This window comes from Muntiacus reevesi, chromosome 2, assembly GCF_963930625.1.
Source record: "Muntiacus reevesi chromosome 2, mMunRee1.1, whole genome shotgun sequence".
Taxonomy (NCBI): Eukaryota; Metazoa; Chordata; class Mammalia; order Artiodactyla; family Cervidae; genus Muntiacus; species Muntiacus reevesi.
Window position 1 is genome coordinate 277,467,286 of NC_089250.1, and position 21,265 is coordinate 277,488,550.

The 21,265-nt window shown below is 46.4% G+C and overlaps 1 pseudogene; it reads right to left on the bottom strand.

The window, feature by feature from the left end:
• Positions 1 to 3,303: 3,303 nt before the first annotated feature.
• On the bottom strand, positions 3,304 to 20,139 carry LOC136157673 (putative killer cell immunoglobulin-like receptor-like protein KIR3DX1; annotated as a pseudogene).
• Positions 20,140 to 21,265: the final 1,126 nt, after the last annotated feature.

Consider the following 21,265-nt stretch of genomic DNA (forward strand, 5'->3'; position numbering starts at 1 on the left):
GCCAGAATATTGCAGTGGGTAGCCTTTCCCATCTCCAGGGGATCTTCCTAACCCAGGGACTGAACCCAGGTCTCCCACACTGCCAGTGGATAATTACCAGCTGAGGAGTGTGTCAATTGTATACAAGTAGAGTTTAAATTAAAACTTTTTTATTTAAAAAGAAATAATGATTGATCTTCAATGATCTCAATATGGGTGTGTCAACCAGCATTCTTAATGATTTATGTGGATTTTTCATATTAAAATTACCCCAGGATAAGGCAAAAATCCATTAACAAGTGATAGAAATTATAGAGTCTACCTTTTTGCCTACTTTTGGTTGGGAGTAGAAAAGGAAATTGAGTCTGAGTGTTCTGAGAAGAGCTGATATAAGAGAGCACACAAATGTTAAATGGCCCATTTTCTTAGTGAGTGTGTGTGTGTGTGTCTGTGTGTGTGTTTAACTGCACCAGTATCATTGGGAGGGAAGAAAAGGTGAGACCTGAGATTGGGGGGTGGGGTCACCTCTGGAGGACCATGAGCAAGCTTGAATTCAGATAGAAGAGTTTGGAGTTTGCCCTGAAGATGTGGGTACCATGGAAGGATTTGGGGCAGAAAGCAGATTCTGAAATATGAGTTAGAAAGATGAAATGTGGAGGGTGAACTGGAGCTGGGAGTGTTGGTCTGGAGGTGAGAACCCAGGGAGGTTATGGCTGGGACCCAGCTGTGGCTGTGGGCTGGACTATGTGGACAGAGAGGACAGCAGGGGTCAGGGGCACCCTGGAGGCTGAATTCCTTTACTGCGTGATTGAATACCAGATGTAAGAGTGGAGGAGTAAGTGTGACCTTCACTCCCTGCCTTGGTTGGGTGGAGGCACCAGCGATGCCCTCAGAGACCTGGTGAACCGCAGGGTGGGGGAACAAGGAGGGCGGAGTAGTTTTGCAAAGTACACTCTGCTCTCACAGGAGAACACAGCGCTTCCTCCTTGGCCCAGAGGGCAGGCTTTTCTTCTCTCAGTGACAGGCCAGGGTATGTAAGAAGCAGGATGTGTCTCTGTCCCCTTGAGGTGAAGCATGTGAGTCATTTCTGTCCCTTCAAAGCATCCTTTGATGCTGCATGTTGCTCTCCTCTTCATCCAACAGAGACTCCAGGATTCAGAGTAGAATGGTCCTCATTAGAGTTCCTGATCATGGACAGTGGCATATATTAATACATGTAAAATATTTCCATGAAGTGATATAAAGATAAGAGAGCATTATTTTTAAGCTGCTAAAGTCTGCCTGCTAAAGTCATCAACCTCTTCAGGAAGTGGTATTGCCACCATTGAAAACTATAGATGTATCTATCTATCTATATATCTTCATGGAGAATGAAAGGCAAACCAATCTAGTATCCTTGCTTGGAGAATCCCATGGACAGATGATCCTGGAGATTATGGTCAAAAGGGTCACAAAACATTGGACAGGACTGTGGGACTAAGCACATGTATCGTCTATCTATCCAGTGTCCTTGGGTTATAACTGGTACACAACCCTGCGGTGTACAAGCTAAAGACTCGACTTACATCTGTAATGAAAAGCCTACATTTTCACATATGTCACACAGCAGTGTGGTATATGCTCTCTCACAGTAGCAACAAGAAACAGAACTCCAGGCTGTCTTCACTTCTAGCGACCCTGACATTTCTCTTAGTAAAAGAGTTCTTGGGCAGTTGAGTTCTAAGCCAGGAGAAAGATCACACACACAGAGCTCAATAAGCAACTAAGGCTCCGTGGAGCTTGACCTTTGTCCCATTTGCCAGCTCAGTTCCCACCGGGGTCCTCATGGTGTTATCCTTCAGCCCTCTGCTTGGGTGAGCCAAGCCACATCGTGCCACCAGTTGATAATTTAAAAGGCACAAGATGCTCAAATCCTTTGCTTCAGTGAAAAGAAGCAGAAAATACAAAACGTGCAGTTATTGATGGATTCACACAACACATGCAAAGCCTCCCTGGGGCAAGCATTCTCTCTGCAGGCCTCAGAGATCTGGAGTGGAATGTCCAGTAGACCTTTCTGTGATGACAGAACCTTTTAAACATCTGCTCTGTCCAGCACCCTGGCACCTGGCCACAGGACGCTACTGAGCACTTGCAATGTGGTGGGTGTGACTGAAGAACTGAACGCTTTTTTCATATACCTGTAGAGTCAATGTCTGTACCGCGTGGCTGGGTAACTACTTTATCGGCCAGTGCAGATCCAGACTGAGGGGGATTTTGTTGTCCTGTTTCTACCCCTGGAACCCCAGCAGCCTCAGTGCACAAGCGTGGGAAAGAGCATCAAGAAGCACGCACTGGCTCTTTAAGACTCCAGCCAGGAAGTGACGCATATCACCTCTACTAGTAGCCTATTGGCCAGAAGAGACACGCGGCCCCGCCCACCTGTAGAACCTGCCTGGTGACTGTGGTCAGGAAGAGGGAGAGAGCTGGAAAAAATGGTAAGCGCCAGAAATATATACCATAATCATTTTATTTTAATTTTACCTCTGCATGGGGGAGAAAAGGAAAGTGCCATGATCCTATTTTGGCTTAGCTAAGAGAAGGGAATGGCAACCCACCCCAGTATCCTTGCCTGGAGAATCCCATGGACAGAGGAGCCTAGCAAGCTACACACAATCCATGGGGTCCCAAAGAGTTGGAAATGAGTGAATTGACTTAGCACGCACGCACCTGGCCTCATATGGCTAGTGGCACCACACTGGATATCTCAAACAGAATATACTTCATCTTTGTATTTTGCCAACTAGCATTGCTTTTACTATTTTTCATGTAAACATTTTATTTTCAATATAGAAATGTGCACATGTCAAACTTCCAATCTATCTCTTCCCCCCCCAGCCTTCCCTTCTTGTAACTCTAAGTTTATTCTTTAAGTCTACAAGTCTGTTTCAGTCTTATAAATAAGTTCATCCTTGTAAAACATTGAATAGAGATTTTATATTTTGTTTCTTTTTTTAACTGAATAATTTGAAGACTCAACTGGCAAGTTTTTTATGGTTTATTGGTATTTTAGAAAAAGTAGGATGATCATAGTAACATACCTAGTATTATAATAACTTCTCCCCGAAAGGTTAGATAGTTAAAACAGAGTCCTAGAATAGCCAGGAGATTACTAAGAGGTTGTGGAACTTTTGAAGGCGATCCTATAATTCTTGGACTCCACTGTTCACCTCAGAGCTGCTGGACTGCTTTGGAGGAGGCGGAGGAGTCTCCACGGAGGAACCCCTTTAAAAAGAGATCTAAGTCTTTGCTTTGTAACACTCTGTGTGCTCAGAGGGCGGGGCCAGATCAGGGCTCTGCACGATCTTGGTTTATATTTAAACCCTTGCAGGTACTGGGCTCGGCAGAGGGATGCACGGGGCTAAGGGGAGTGGAAGTGAACAGTCTCTCGGAGAGGGTCCCAAGGTTCAACTGGCGTATATCACGTCTTCTACTGCAGAGTCCTGAGAGGAAGGAGATGTGAATGATGGACTGAGACGGGGTCTTCGAAGGCTGGGACATTGGGCATTGGAGGGTCACAGGCTGTGGCGACGGTTTGGGCTGGGCGGACTCACCTCGCCTCTCACTGTTTGGTCTTCCTTGGGCTCTCCTTCCATGATGGCAACATCTGCTAATGAAAGAGAGTCAAGCCCTTGGGGATGGAGGCAGTTATTCCAGACCTCTGTATGTGTGATGGGGACGTCAAAACCAGAACAAGGCAGTGGTGTGCCCCAGGTTGCTGAGCCTGTCTACTCCACTAAAAAAAAAAAAAAAAAAATCACTTATACAAGCCCAGCCATTCACAGACTGTCTCACGAATCTGTGCAAAGTCACAGACCCATCCTACGTCTTCTGTTATGCACCATTCTCTTCTGCATATCAGTAGATTCCCAAGATCATGTAGGGGAAAAAACAGATGGCTGTACTTAAAGGGACGAACAGTGTTTGGGATGTCCCCAGTTGCTCAGGGATTAAGAGTCCACCTTCCAGTGCAGAGTGTGGGTTCTATGCCTGGTGGGAGAACTATGATCCCACCTGCCTTGAAGCAACTAAGCCTCATGTGCTGCAACTGCTGAGCCTGTGTGCCTTGGAGGCTTGAACCAAACCCCAGCACTGCAATGAGGATCCCCCATGCTGCAGCCAAGAGCTGATGCAGCCAAGAATAAATCAACACATATTTTCATAAAAAGAACAGAGTTCCTTGGGTCTCTGGATGAGTTTCCACTGGAGATCTCAACAATGGAAATCAGTTTTTAACGTACAAGAAATGAAAACGCCATTCTCTACTAAAAGTCCTCTTCCCCCTGGGTCAGATGACGCTGAGATCGCCTCTTCAGACTTACTTTTTGGGTAACCAGTGACAGACAAGAACAGTGAGGAAGCTGCTGGTAGAGATGAAGCCTATGGAGTATCTAAGGAGAAGATACAGCTTGCTGGAGTGGCCTTGAGGAAACCGTGATTCTGCCAACAAGCAAACGGTAGAAGGTCTGGTTATTGGTTTCATAGGCTGTTCCCTTACACACTGGATTTAGGTTACCCTTGCATCAAACTGTGTTGGCATCTCTCAAGCTGATCAGTTATGGTCTCCATATCCCAGGAGGTCCAAAAGCATCCAGAAGAGATGCTAGCCGTTGATAAAGTAAAGAGGAGATGCAAGACCAGCAGAGCTCTGAACCAAGGTCCCCCAGGGACCAATGCAGTTTTTCTCTGCTGCCCGTATGACAAGGCATGGTGTTTTTGCAAGAATGGAGACCTCTTTAATCCACAATACATTCCCCCCTCAATCCACATATACCTTGAATGGAATTCTCAAGAAGATATGACACTTTAACTTCTGAATTGTGGGATGTTTCGTTCCTAAAACACTAACAGAGGAATAGCACATATTAAAAGTGTTCCCTAAAATTCACCCTTGGGCACCCACCTCCATCCCGAAAGATCCTGGTGGAGTGAGGGTGAGCATCTCCCTTAAGCATGGGGCCTCTGACCCACTTGGTCCAATTTAGAAACTCTCAGTCCCAGGGTCTCAGTTCCCCCTCTGGTTGTAATGCAGACCATGGTCCCAAATGCTGACAGGACAGGGGCGTTGAGGAGCCCAAAGTCACAGAGCTGGGAGGTCGCAGAACCAACACTCATCCAGGAACCCTCTGTCTTCTCAGAAAATTGCTGAGATGGCAGACGTCTTGCATACCTTCTGTGGTGAGTGGATCCATGGGTGATGGGCAAGAACTTGTAGTGGATCTTAGGGGAAAAAAGACAGAAGGGGTGAGCAAGTAACCTTCTTCGCCACACTGAGGGAGGACTATTCTTTCTGGAAGGCTGATATCCTGCCTGTCCTTGACTCTGTGATCCCTCAGAGCACTGATGGAGCAGGGGAGAGCTTCTGGTCCCTCCATGAGAATGTGTTGAGTAGAACCTCCATCCTGGAGATGTGATGGTGGAAGGAGGCGGGAAGGATATGCCTGGTGGTGAAGGACAGCTGCAAGCAAGAGACATTCTCTCTGCTCCAGGAATGAGTATCGATGCTCCTTAACTGGGAAATCACCTGCATGTCAGCGGTGCTTCTGGGAAAACATTAACAGCGAGGGGCCAATGCAATCTCTGATCTTCCCAAAGCAGCCTAGCCTCTCCTCCTCCTGGGTCTACCAGGACCCTTTTCTTTATTTGCCTGCATGGACAGGACTCTGATGTGGAGCATCCATACAGGAGGTGGGAGAGGGCTGAGATGGCATCGACCATCTCTCTTCCTCTCTGGTTCTCATTGCCTCCATTTCTCCAGAAGCCCTAAGGTTCCCTGACACCAGCACAGGGCCCTTGAGATAGAGCTCAGTGATAGAGTAAGATGTTATGGAAAAACCCAAATGGACTTGTGGGCCAACAGAAAGTGATTTAGTGTACTGTAAAGCATGGGACTCTTCATGGTTCTCCAGGCAAGAACACTGGAGTGGGTTGCCATTTCCTCCTCCTCTGGTGAACTAAGTTTTGTCAATACTCTTCACTAGGATCTCTCAATGTTGGTGGCCCTGCACGTCATGTCTTATAAGTTCATTGAGTTACACAACCACCTTCACCAGGACGAGGCTGTGATATATGAAGGAGAGATAGTGAAGCACAGAGGATCTGTCGTGCTACAGCCCATGGGTTGCTTAGAATTGGACACAGCTTCGCGACTGGACAGCAACAAGAAAGAATGGGCCAGGAAGAGGTTCCTCACCTGTGACAGGAGGAGGGGGTCGCTGGGGTCTGACCACAAGTAGGGAGAGCGAGTGAAGGAGCCATAGCAGGGGTAGAGCCTGCTGTGGGCTGGGGTCCCAGGACCCAGAGGGAAAGCTGCCTGGAGTGCTCCGCGGGGGCCCCGCCCTCCAGCGAGCTGCCGCCCAAGATTCTGCCCCTCCCTCAGGAGAAGGAACTGGTCAAAGGCACGCTCGGAGCTGCAGAGCAAGGTCACATTCTCCCCTGATCTCACCACGGGCCCCCCCCTGGGCTGAGAGAGAGGGTTTCTTGGACAGACCTGGAAGGAGGAGACCTTGATATTACAGCATACAATAACTCTAGTCCTAAATAGAGGACTAAAGCCCGAAGTGTGCAACAAGAGAAGCACTGCATGAGAAGACTGCCCACCGCCAGAAGAGAAAGCCCCACAGTAAAGAATATCCAGCACAGGGAAAAATTCAAGCATAGCTTTAAATATGGAGTGTCACTTAATATCCTTTTTTTAAAAAACAAATATATCTATATGAACAACTGAATCACTCTTATGGACAACAGGAATTAGCAACATGGTAAATCAACTAGACTTCAACAAAAATGAATAAGAAAAATATACTTTAAACATCAATGAGATGTGGGGTTCTCTTGAAAAAAGGAACCTACTAGGTTCTGCTGGGACCATCAGAAAACATGGTACTCACCCAGAACCAGACAATATGGCCAGGAACTTGCCAGAATATCATTGGGTCTTTGACTACCTCAAACTTGAGGGAGAGTTCAGTGCTGCCCTGCCCACCCACAGGGGTTGGAAGGGACTCCTTAGTAGGGAGGGTTGGCAGGGACAACTCCTCCCTCTTTCTGCAGAAGTGAAAGGTTGTTGCTGAATCACACAAAGATGCCAGCTTTCCTGGCCTCCGGAGAAGAATTCAATCTGTGGCCAGAGACAAAGCTGGATCGCTCAGAGCTTTTGTGTAATAAAGTTTTATTAAAGTATAAAGGAGATAGAGAAAGCTTCTGACATAGACATCAGAGGGAGTAGAAAGAATACCCCCTTGCTGGTCTTAGCACTGGAATTATATACTCTCAAATTAGCTATTACAGTGAATCAAAAGAATGTCTGGAGGTTGTAAAGACCTCATCAGACCTACTTCCAATAATGTACATTTTGAGATAACAGAATTAACCAGAAAGATTTTCCAGAGACTGTTGTCAAGCAGGATACATTATTGTTATATAATTCTAAAGAATGTAGAGGGGGAAATAAAGTTTGTCCTTTCTTCCTCCTTGAGAATTCCAGACCCCTCTCTCCATGGGAACCCCTAGACTTCTTATCAACCTGCATAGGAATTGACTCTCTCATTCCCCCCTTTTCTTTTAGGAGAATTATGTTGCCAAGGGAAATGGGCATTGTTTTCATTCCATAACTTCTTCATGCTGTTTAGGGGCATGGTCCCTAAATTGTTAAGGCAACATATTCTCCTAACCCTCATTTGAGGGTCTCTGATCCAGGGGCCGCAAGTAATAGTTGGAGGAGGCTGTGGCACTCATAGGAGCTTGGGCAACCATTTGTAACTTAAAAACCTTCATGCGACTAGAAACAAATCCAATTACACAGTTACAGATGCGGGGAGCAAACAGCAAAAATTGAACAATCAACATTATTGTAATTAAGATCGTTTTCCACCATGGGGAACTAGTTAACGTCTCCCAAAGTGAGGCAATTGAGGCTTCAGGAGTATCCATAGCCCCAGTAATCTTGTTCATGTGTTTAGCAAAATAAGTAACATTAGTGCTCATATCAGGTATATAAGTACAGCATTGGGTATGAATGATGGCACGAGTTCTCCTTGCACAGCTGTCAGAATATCTAAAGCTAATCTGTTTTTTAAGACCACCTTTCTAATTTATGCTTGCTCAGCATTAAGAGCTGAAATTGCTTTTTGAGAATCCTGTAATGCCTGTTGAGTAAAATTAGTCAAAGCATCCACTCATAGCATAACATCTGTAGTTCCCAAAGAAGGAACAAACACTGCAGCCAAATAATCATACCAGTGAAATACAGGCTTTGCCCACCGAGTTTTAAGGTGGGGTAAATTAGCAGGCTTTTCTGGAAACTCTGAAAATATAAAGTCGTGAGTAAAGGCTAGACTCAGGATACATCTCCCTATTCAACCAGGGGGAAGCCAAGCCCACAGGTAAGAGCCACATATTCAATAAGTCCCGTTTGGAGTGAGCTAGCCTCATCCCTGGCTCCAGATTGAATTCTTCTCCGGAGGCCAAGAACCCCAGCGTGTTTGTGTGATTCAGCAACAATCTATCAGAAGAACACGTTAAACAATGAGGCTGAGCAAATTCACGCTGCCAGCCTCTGTCTTGATCACCCAGGGGTCAGACTGCAAGGGCGTCTGGTACCACGGTGCTCTGGACAGAGGAAGGGAGTTCTGACATGAAAGCAGGAAACCAACCCCTTAACAAGCCATCGTTGGATGCCTGAGCCGGGAAATGCCCGGGTCCCTGCTCTGGTACATCTTGCTCCACTGATCGTTCTTTCACGTTCTTGCTGCTTCACTCTGTCACCGGCTGTGTCCTCTCTTTACCACATGGCAGGTGCTCTGTTCTCTTTTCCCTTCCGTGTTCACACCTCCTCTCTGTCTGCATTGTTCCTTCTCCTGAGTGTGTGAGTGTGTCTGCACGCCTGTCATTGTCTCCCGGTACTGACGCTGGACTGGACACCAGACCTTCTGTGACACAGACAGCAGAGGGGACTGGTCTGGACACACTCACCTGTCATGACGATGTCCATGGGGTCGCTGGGGGCTGACCACTCATAGGGGGAGCGGCTGGGAAAGCCATAGCATCGGTAGGTGCCCGCACTCCCTGAGGTCATGGGGCCAGTGGAGAAGTCAGCTGCAGCATGCCCGCCCGTGAACGTCTCTCCACGTCTCTGGAGATGCCCGTTGCTGCCTTTTTTGTGCAGGATAAATTTGTTCAGCAGCAGCGGTGAGTGACAGCGTAGGGTCACATTCCCTTCCACCTGCACGAGGGAGCCTGGGTGGGCTGAGATGGAGGGTTTCGTGAACAAATCGAGGAGCAAAGAGGTTGTGAGCTTCAGTGGTCACCCCGCCTCAGCGCTTCCCCTGAGAACTGAAGGTGTGAAAAATGTCCCCATGAACCACCAAAGCCAATTACCTTTCCTGTGTGTTCTGTTGCATTTTCTTTAGCCTTGTTCTCGGGTCTGGCTCATTCTTTTCTGTCCCTCTTTGCCCAAGACATCCAGCCTCCTCTGTGTTTATTCTAAACTCTTTAGTTGTTGGATCCGCTTTCAGTTTCATGCATGCACACTCAGTTACTTCAGTTGTGTCCGACTCTGTGGGACCCCATGGAGTGTAGAGGACCCACCTGACTCCTCTGTCCATGGGATTCTTCAGGTGAGAATACTGGAGTAGGTGGCCATGCTCTCAGTTTCATCCCATCCCTAATATGCATGGTGTGGGACTGGGATGATGCATACCCTGGCTCCCTTCACACACATCTCCTATAATCTGGGTGATGACCAGCATTATTGTGAAGGAAGTGGAGAAAAAATGGAACATTTCCCATCTGTGACCCCACCTCATGCCTCTGGAGACATTCCTGGGACTCCTCCCTGGACCTCAGCTCCTTCATAAGGGATTACAGCTCCCTACTGGGTGGCAGGTGCTGGATCAGGGTCGTTCCCCGCCCTCCCTGCTGACAGGCAGTGGCCGCATCCTGTCTAACTAATGACTAGGGAGGATCCTCCTTCCTGTGCTGGGGCACCCCATCCCTTTATTCAACACCCTGAGTTTAAACTCTCAGAGTGGGTGCTCTTTCTTTGGCCCTGTCCTGACTGGGGACCCTGAGTAAGCCTTGGGTGCACTGGCATGTGGACATAAGATAGGATTAATGCAGGCACGGCTGTCCCAGGCTGGACTGGACCCCTCCTACCTGTGACCACAGTCTGCAAGGGTCACTGACATCGGACCACACAGAGAGAGACCAACAGAATCCAGAACACCTCTAGGACCCAGCATGTTCTCAGGTCACCGGGCCAAGGGTGAAGGTGTTGAGATGTCCCTGGAGCTCCGGCCAACTGGTCCCGTCTCTTTTGAACAGTCTGAATAATGCAAATGGAGAATGGGAGTGACACTGAAGAGTCATAATCTGTCCTAAGGGAACCATGGGACTTGGCCAGGCTGACAAAGAGGGCTTGTCATATTCACCTAGGACAGAAGGAGGCACAGGCTTTGAGAGGCAAATAGGAACAGTCTCCTCTCCCCACTGCCCCCATGGGCCCTTCCCCTTCAATTCTTCCAACTCTCCTCCCCTAAAGTGCATCACCTTGATGCTCAAGGACACCTGGGCCTGGGGACAGACAGAGACACAGTCAACCCACGACGGACATCACGGAGTTTCTAAGAATATGATTCTCAGAAGCGATTCTTCTCAGGAGAGGAAGCACTCCTTGGGTTGACAAAATGTTGAAAAACTTTCTCTCAAATCACAAAACACCGGGGATTCCCTGGCGGTTCAGTGGTTAGGACTCAACACTTTCTCTGCCACGTGCCCTGGTTGATCCCTGATCAGGGAACTAAGATTCTGTAAACCCCATGATGCAGGCAAAGGAAAACACCACAGAAAAATTGATACATGGAAAAGAAGTGAAAGGACTTCCCTGTTGGATTTGTTATAGTCAAATGGTACAGAATATTCCTGCCATGCAGGAGAGCAGGTTTCAATCCCTGAGTTGGCAAAATCCCCTGGACAAGGTAATGGCATCCCCCTTCAGTATCCTTACCTGGAGAACCCCATGGACAGAGGATCTGGGTGAGCTACAGTTCATGGGGTTGCAAAGAGTCGGACTCGACCAAGCGACTAACACAACTAAAAAGTGAAAAAGCCACCTGACTGAAAAGCAGGAAGGAAACCATGAGCCCCACTCCTTTGTTAGCTAGCCTCCATCAAATGTGGGACCAGGTCCAGGTGGCCCTGTCTGATGCCCAGCCCCGCCCCTGGGGTTGGATCAAGCGGGCGGTCCTGCAGATCCGTTGTGAAGGGCTGGTTGGAGATGCCACCTTGTTGGAGAGGGGTCTGCGGGCTGCAGCCCCTCGCTCCCTCTCAAGATAGAAATGACACTCAGGGGGCCCAGCTTTCAGCTCCCAGACTTCACACTGTGCCTTCAGGTCCAGAGTCCAGAGCTGGGCTAACCTCTGGGGAGAGTGAAGGTGAGTATCAAGGCCAATAGGAGGACCTGGGATCCACAGGGCATGCAGCTCTCAGTGTACTGACAGGGGTCTCACCCTGCCCCCCAGTGTCATCTGCCTCAGCCCCGCCTGCCCTGCTGAACACAGAAATAAGGGGTGGAGAGGACTCACCCATAGCTGCCCAGATCCTCAGACTCACACAGAATCCTAGAAGGAAAAGCCCGTCAGAGTTGGCTTATCCTGATGGACCCCACGCTCCTTGCACCCTCATCCAGGGAACCTGGTCAGTGGTGTGGAGACCCCCGATTTCCACCATAACCCTCTCCTACCGGGTCTTTCCAGACTCACCGAGACTCAGGAAGCTGAGGAGTGTGGCCACATGGCTCTGCTTCTGTGAGGCAGGAGGCAGAACTGAGCAAAGCTGACCGAGTCACAGGATGCGGAAGGCGGGCGGTGTTGTTCATGCAGTCAGCCTGGTGTCGGTCGCAGGGGAAGATGGGCAGCCTCTTCTCACACCAGGGGTGGAAGTCTGACCTGAGCCTCGTCACTGAGCAGGCCTCATGACCCGAGCCTCACCTTTTGTTTCTGAACAGTATAAACTAAGATGATTCAAACAGATCTTGCTGCCTTCAGGAAGTAGTAACTGTGATTCTGTATGTACCATGCAGCATGCTTTTCCCTAGCTCATGATAAATCCCATTAACCTTAAGTCTTTGCAGAGGAGAAATCACATATACCCACGTCATATCTCAGGCTCAGTGCGGTTTTCAATTAAAGACTCATTAATACAGTCTTTGATTCTGCATTCTTATGAGAGGAACAGACATAGATATTATGGCTCCTTGAAAATTGCAAAAAATTCTATATTGGGTTATATGTGATTAAGAGACTGTGTTAGTTTCAGCTGTACAACAAAGTGATTCAGTTATTCATATACATGCATCTATTCCTTTTAAATTCTTTTCTCACTTAGGGAGTCAATGAATATCAAGTAGAATTCTCTGTGTTATAAGAGTAGGTCCTTGTGGGTCATCCATTTTAAATATAGCCCTGTGTATATGTCAATCCCAAACCTCTAATCCCCCCGACACTATACCCCCTGGTAACCATAAGTTCATTCTCTGTGTGTCCGTTTTATAAATAAGTTCATTATTTTAGATGTCACAAATAAGCGATATCATGTGACATTTGTCTTTCTCTGACTCTTCTTCATCTGAAATTATTTCGCGACTGTGAATGGAAAATTTTACAGACACCTTTTCTGTCTCTCTTGCTCCCTTTCCAATCCAAGGACCACACATGTACACAAAGGTAACGTGTGTACAGATGATGGTGGTGTTTTTTTGGGAGGGGGATTTGTTCTGCCTGAAAAGGTGGACAACCTTGCTTACTACATACTCAAATGAACACAAAATACGTCAAGTAGAGACTTTCAAGCTCCAGAATGCTTGAGTGAGGGGCATATCTCCAATCAGCTCCCAACAGGGACAAAACGGCCCAGCTGTTTCAGGACTCCAAGGGCAGACATACACCCAGCTGTTATTCATAGACAGGAGAGAACCTCAGTCAGGGCAGCGTTTCCACACCATGTTATTGGGGGTGGGATCGTTAACATTAGTGATGCGCCCTAAGTAAAAAATCTGGTCTCCTCTTGATTGTTGTGTATGTAATGGAGTAACAGTCCAGTCACCCTTCTTAAAATTTCCTTTTATTTACTTAATATCATGTTTCAGAATTGACCTGTATTTTTTGGTATATCAGTTTGTGCGTTTTTAATGCCATGTAATGTTTCATTCAGTTGAGTTTAGTTGCTCAGTCGCATACGACTCTTTGCGACCCCATGAACCACAGCATGCCAGGCCTCCCTGTCCATCACCAACTCCCGGAGCTTACTGAAACACATGTCCATTGAGTCTGTCATGCCATCCAGCCATCTCTTCCTCTGTCGTCCCCTTCTCCTCCTGCCCCCAATCTCTCCCAGCATCAGGGTCTGTTCCAATGATTCAACTCTTCGCATGAGGTAGCCAAAGTACTGGAGTTTCAGCTTCAGCATCAGTCCTTCCAATGAACACCCAGGACTGATCTCCTTTAGGATGGACTGGTTGGATCTCCTTGCAGTCCAAGGGACTCTCAAGAGTCTTCTCCAACACCACAGTTCAAAAGCATCAATTTTTCGGTGCTCAGCTTTCTTCACAGTCCAACTCTCACATCCATCCATGACCACTGGAAAAACCATAGCCTTGACTAGACGGATCTTTGTTGGCAAAGCAATGTTTCATTGCAGATATATAAATAACACATTTTTAAACATTTAAAAAAATTTATTGAAATATAGTTCATTTCTGCTGTACATTTCTGCTGATTCAGCTCGACATATATATTTTTCCATTATGATTTATGTCAAGATTCTGAATAGAATTCCCTGTACCTTACTGTAGGACCTCATTCTTATCCATTCTATATAAAAATAGACTTCATCTGCTAGTCCCAAACTCCCAATCCTTCTCTCCTTGGCAACCACAAGCCTTTTCTCTATGTTTGTGAGTTTCTTCCTGTTTCACTGATATGTTCCTTTTAGAGTCCACATATGGGTGATATCACATGAAAATTGTCTTTCTCTTTCTGTCTGCTTCACTTACTATGTTAATCTCCAGTTCCATCCATGCTGCTGCAAATGGTATTATTTCATGTTTTTAAATGTCTGAGAAGTATTCCATTCTCTGTGTGCATAAACACATACATCTTCTTTATCCATTCATCTGTTGAAGGACATTTAGGCTGTTCCCATGTCTTGGCTACTGTACGTTGTGCTGCTATGAACACAGGGCTGCATGAATGTTTTCAAGGTGTGTTTTATTCCAGATATATGCTCGGGACTGGAATTGTACTATCATATGGAAAGTCTGCTTTTAGTTTTTTTGAGGAACTTCCATACTGTTTTCCCCAATGACTGAACGAGCTTACACTCTCCCAACAGTGTGAGAGGGTTTCCCTCTTCTCCACACCCTCTCCAGCATCTATGATTCGTCAGCTGTTTAATGATGGCTATTCTGATCGGTATGAGGTGGTACCTCATTGCAGTGTCAGTTGGCCTTTCTCTACTTATGAGCAATGCTGAGCATCTTTCCATATGCCTGTTGGCCATCTGCGTATCGTCCTTTAAACCACAGATATCAATTGTGAGAGTGACGTCTATGGACTTTGTCTTAAAAAAACACCTCTGCTGATGTCCCATGAATGTGCTCTGAGTCCAACCTCACCTTGCTTGTCATGGACAGAGTGATGAGATCTTCAGGAAAGGAATAGTGACTTTATTTGGAAAGCCAGCAGACCAACAAGCTGGTGAATTCGTTCCCCAAAGAATCATCTTACCTGAGTTAGTTGGTCTTTTTTGGAGGGAAGGGATGGTTGTGTTTACTGAATGTGAAATAACCCTAGCACATGGGGAGGAAAATTCCAAGGAAAAGAGAGAACAATACAGATTAAATACCCACCTGTGAACTGACACTTTCACACACACAAAAACACACACACTCTAAAAGAGGAGGAGTTGTAGCTGTTTATTGCAAACTTTTGATTAATTAATTAGGATGACTTGGGTCTTCATTGTTGGGCACAGGTTTTCTCTAGTTGCAGGAAGGGGGGGCTGCTCTTTGCAGTGGCACAGGGTCTTCTCATCGCCGTGGCTTCTCGTGCTGTGGAGCACCCACCCTAGGCACATGGGCTTGTGGCCCACGTCCTTAACTGCCCCGAGGCATGTGGAATCTTCCTGGTCCCAGGATCAGGCCCATGTCCCCCACATCGGCAGGCAGATTCCCAATCACTGGACCACCAGGGAAATCCTGTTGCAATCTTTTTTTTACCCTTATTTTATTTATTTTAAATTTAAGATCAACTACAATATTGTGATAGTTTCTGCCATACATCAACATGGATCAGCCATAGCTATACTTATGTCCCCTCCACTGTGGAAACTTAATCCTGGAATCCTTTGTTCTTGAAGTTGTCCATGCAGGTCTGGACATAATGTCCCTCTAAGCCCCCAACAAGACAAGAGGTTCTGTCTGTTCTGCAACATTTTCTCTCTATACGAATGGGAAAGTGAACCTCTCAAGTTCAGAGCCTTGAGAATAGCGTTAGTCCCTCAGTCTGTCTGACTCTTTGTGATCCCATGGGCTGCAGCCAGCCAGACTCCTCTGTCCATGGGGATTCTCCAGGCAAGAATACTGGGGTGGGTTGCCATTTCCTTCTCCAGGAGATCGTCCCAATTAAGGGATCAAACTCAGCTCTTCCAAATTACAGGGGGATTCTTTATCATCTGAGTCACAAGGGAAACCCACCAGTAATATCATGTGATTCAATATTTCCTCCCACAATTAACGTTACCATTGTTTTCCATTTACTTTTAATCTGGACAAGGTGGGATTTTGGCATCATGCTTCCACTGCCACTGTAACATAACACTGAGGTGAAATATACCATAAATCTTAAAATAGAAGTATGAATCAAATGCTAGATTTCTAATTAAAAAACAAGAAGACATGCAACAAGCAACAAAGGTTTACTGTATAGCACTGGGAACTATAGTCAATATATTACAATAACCTAAAAAGGAAAATATTCTGAAACATAATGCATGTGTATTTGTATAACTGAAAATCACCTTGCTGTGTGCCTGAAACACTGTAAGTCATCTAGACTTCAATAAAATATATACATTGTGAGATTAGAAAGATGGAGCTAGTAAATAAAAATAAATAAATTTTAAAATGAAATGAGAGAAAATGAAGTCGCTCAGTCGGTTTTGACTCTTTGCAACTCTATGGACTGTAGGCTGGCAGGCTGCTCTGTTCATGGGATTTTTCAGGCAAGAACACTGGAATGCACCACCATTTCCTTCTCCAAATAGAGCCAGCAACTTCAGCATACTCCCTGATGGTCTGTGTACTCACTCTCACATTCCAGTTCTGTGAATGGTGTATTCACATTGGCAACCTGAGCTGCCCAAAGACGCTCAACCCAGATGGTGGGTTTGTGGAAGGTCCCTGGAAAGAAGTCAGAGGCTGAGTCCAGGGACCTCCCCACCCCTCACTCCCCAACTCAGCTCAGGAGCCCTTTCAGGTTTCACCAGCATCACTCTAGAATTCCAGTGCCCCCACCTTGCCCCCACTAAGTTCCAGGGACTCAAGTGAGACATGGGTCCCGGGAGCCCCGGGGTACTCACCTGCAGGGTTTGGGGTCCTCTGGCCCAGACTCAGTCCTGGAAGTGAGAGATTTGCCACCGAAAGCTTGGGCTGATTCTCTTCCCATTCAGGATCCGTGGTCCCTCCAGCTGCCTGAGCCCTGACATTCCCGTGAACTGGGGCCGGGTGGGCGTCCCGTGCCCTGCTGAGTTCCCCTCCCTGCCCTGCACATCTGGCCGAGGCAGAGAAGCGCAGACAGGATGGAAGGCATGTCTGCACCTCTGAGCACCCAGCCGCCCCGCCCCGGCCCTGTACAGATGAGACTACAGGGCCCTAGAGGACAAAAAGGATGTGGTCCCTGGACGGTGCCACAATCCCTCGGGGTTCCCACAGCCGTGGACCTGCAGCAAGGGGCGGCCCGTCCACGGACCTGGCTCTGATGTCTCCAGGGAGGGTTCAGGAGGCATCTCAGCCCCGACCTGAGGTCTCAGTTCTTTTTCTGCCTGGTCTGACTGCTGGCTCTAGAGGGTGGGACCCAGGTTCTCGTCCTGAGCCAGCCCCAGACAGTGTGGCTTCAAATAGGACTCAGAACTTGATTTTCCCAGTCCCCTGCAAAAATGGAATTTATTCTTGTCTTTGGAGAGTTCACAAATAATTGCAGAGCACCTACTCTGTACCAGGCATTGGTGTCACACAGCAGAAATACACCCACGACCCAGGTAAACCCATCTTCTGTAGGTGGTTGAAGAACTCAGATTCTGCAGAATGTGGGCATCAAAGGGTAATAATCAATTACTTTTTTAAAAGAAGAAATATGAGAATAACTGGGGTGCATGTCTACACTGTAAACATTTTAAAAAATGAAGCTCCTGAACTCTGGTCCAAGCATTTCATAGCAAAAAAAAAAAAAAAAAAAAAAAGGGAAAAAGTGGAAACAGTGACAGATTTTCTTTTCTTGGGCTCCAAAATTACTGTGGATAGTAACTGCTACCATGAAATTAAAAGACCCTTCTCCTTGGAAGAAAAGCTGTGACAAACCTAGACAGTGTATCAGAAACCATTGTGCCAACAAAGGTCTGAATAGTCAAAGCTGTGGTTTCGTAGTAGGCACATACGGATGTGAGAGTTGGACGTAAAGAAGGCCGAGCACTGAAGAATATGCTTTTAGACTGTGGTACTGGAGAAGACTTTCGAGAGTCCCTTGGACATCAAGGAGATCAAACCCATCAATCCTAAAGGAAATCAGCCCTGAGAGTATTCACTGGTAGGACTGATGGTGAAGCTGAAGCTGCAATAATTTGACCACGAGATGCAAAGAACTGACTACTCAGAAAGACCCTTATGCTGGGAAAGATTGAGGACAAGAGGAGAAGAGGGTGAAAGAGGATGAGATGGTTGGATGGCATCGTTGACTCAATGGATTTGAGTTTGAGAAAACTCTGGGAGATAGTGAAGGACAGAGAAGCCTGGAGAGCTGCAGTCCATGGTCACAAAAGACACATGACTTAGTGACTGAACAACAGCGTCTACACTGTACTTGAGGGAAGAGGCTGCTTGAAGAGGTGTGGACACCATGGGGGAGAAGCGAATACATTCTAGAGAGAAAAGAATATTCCCTAGACCCTGGGAAACAGGCACTGTCTGGGTGCAGGGGGAGTTGGTGATGGGCATGTACAGTGCTGTCCACTGTTGAAGGATGATGGTTTTATGTTTAAGAAAAATGGAATATACAAGCAAAGACTGTATGATTAAAAAAAACTTTATGAAGGTCATATTATATTAACTGCTTTAGAGAAAAGGGAAATGAAAGTATAAATGTAATTTTTTAAATTAAAAATAAATAGTACTTGACCTTCAATTACTCCAATAAGGGCATGTCAACCAGCATTCTAAATGATTTATGTGGATTTTTCATATGAAAATTGCCCCTTAATAAGGCAAAAACCCATTAACAAGGGATGGAAATGATAGCGTCTACCTTTGTATCTACTTTTGACTGGGAGTAGAAAAGGAACTTGTTGAGTCTGAGTGTTCTCAGAAGAGCTCATATGAGAGAGCACACAAATGTTAAATGACCTATTTCCCACATGTGTGTGTGTGTGTGTGTGTGTGTGTGTGTGTGTGTGTGTGTGTGTAACTGCACCAGTATCATTGGGAGGGAAGAAAAGGTGAGACCTGAGGTTGGGGGGGGGGTCACATCTGGAGGACCATGAGCTGGCTGGAATTCTGATAGAAGAGTTTGGGGTTTGCCCTGAAGATGTGGTCACCATGGAAGGATTTGGGGCAGAAAGCAGATTCTGAAATGTGAGTTAGAAAGATGAAATGTGGAGGGTGAACTGGAGATGGGAGTGTGGGTCTGGAGCTCAGAAACTAGGGAGGTTATGGCTGGGACCCAGGTGTGGCTGTGGGCTGGACTGTGTGGACGGAGAGGACAGCAGGGGTCAGGGGCACCCTGGAGGCCGAATTATTTTACTGCATGATTGAATACCAGATGTAAGGGTCGAGGAGTTGACTGTGACCTTCACTCCCCACCGTGGTTGGGTGGAGGCACCAGCGATGCCCTCAGAGACCTGGTGAACTGCAGGGTGGGGGAACGAGGCGGACTGGGGAGTTTTGCAAAGTATATTCTGCTCTCACAAGAGAGCACAGCTCTTCCTCCTGGGCCCAGAGAGCAGGCTTTACTTCTCCCAGGGACAGGCCAGGGTGTGTAAGAAGCAGGATGTGTCTCTGTCCCCTTGAGGTGAAGCATGAGAGTCATTTCTGTCCCTTCAAAGCATCCTTTGAAGCTGCAGGTTGCTCTCCTTTTCAACCAATGGAGATTCCAGGATTCAGACAAGAATGCTCCTCATCGGAGTTCCTGATCAAGGACAGACACATATACTAATATATATGATATACTTCCCTGAAGTGAAATAAAAATAAGACAGGAAATAGCCTTCTAAAGTCATCAACCACCTCAGGAAGAGGTATAGCCACCTTTAAAATATATTGATCTCTCTATCTCTCTATCTACATATCATCATGGAGAATGAAATGCAAACCACTCCAATATTCTTGCTTGGACAATCCCATGGACAGAGGATCCTATAAGGTTTCAGTCCATCGTGTTGTAAAGAGTTGGACATGACCAAGAGACTAAGCACATATACTATCTATCTATCCAGTTTCATTGAGTTGTAATTGACATACAGCCCTGTGGTGTAAAAGCTAATGATCTGACTTACATGTATTAGGAAATGATTGCATGTTCAGATATATCGCACAGCAGTATGGTATATGCTCACTCACAGTAGCAACAAGAAAGGAAACCCCAGCATGTCTTCATTTGTAGCGGTCCTGACATTTCTCTTGGTAAAACAGTTCTTGGGCGGTTTAGTTCTAAGCCAGGGGAAAGATCACACACAGAGAGCTCAATGAGCAACTAAGGCTCCGTGGAGCTTCATCTTTGCCCTATTTGCCAGCTCAGTTCACACCGGGGTCCTCATGTTGTTCTGCTCTTCAGTCCTCCTATTGGTCGAGTCAAGCCACATTGTGCCACCAGCTGATAAGTTAAAAGGCACAAGATTCTCAAACCTTTGACTTTGGTGAAAAGAAGCAAAAACGACAAAACGTGCAAATATAGATGGATTCACACAACACGTGCAAAGCCTCCCCGGGGCAAGCATTCCCTCTGTAGGCCTCAGTGATGTGGAGTGGAATGTCCAGTAGAACTCTAGGTGATGATGGGACTCTTTAAACATCTGCTCTGTCCAGCACCCTGGACCTGGCCACAGGATGCTACTGGGGACATGCAATGTGGTGGGTGTGACTGAAGAACTGAACGCTTTTTTCATTTGCGTGTAGAGCCATTGTCTGTACTGCATGGCTGGGTAACTACTTTATCGGCCAGCACAGGTCCAGACTGAGGGGGATTTTGTTGTCCTGTTTCTACCCGTGGATCCCCAGCAGCCTCAGTTCACATGGCTGGGAAAAGGTTGAGGGAGCTTCCTCGATGGCTCAGTAGTAAAGAATCCGCCTGCCAATGCAAGAGACATGAGAGATGTGGTTTCAATCTCTGGGACAAAAAGATCCCCTCAAGAACGTAATGGCAACCAACTTCAGGATTCTTGCCTGGCGAATCCCAGGCACAGAGGAGCCAAGCGAACTACACACTACTCATGGGGTTGCAAAGAGTCAGTTATGACTAAATTGCCGTAGCACGCACACACACAGCCTCATATGGCTAGTGGCACCACACTGGCTATCTCAAACGGAATATACTTCATGTTTTTATTTGGCCTTCTAGCATTGATTTCATTATTTTTCATGGAAAGCATTTTATTTTAAATATAGCAGTGTGCACATGTCAATCTTAAACTTCCAATCAATCTCTCCCCTCACCCTTCCCCTCCATAGCTCTAAGATTGTTCTCTAAATCTACAAGTCTGTTTCTGTCTTGTAAAATTGTTCATCCTTGAAAAACATTATTGAATAGACATTTTATTTATTGTTTTTGTGTTTGTTTTAAAACAGAATAATTTGATGAAACAACTGGGAAATTTTTTATGCTTTATTGGAATTTTAGAAAAAGTAAGATGATCCTATTAACCTGCCCAGTATGTGTGATTGATTATACCATATCGACCTAAACAGTGAGATAGATAAAATGGAGTCCTA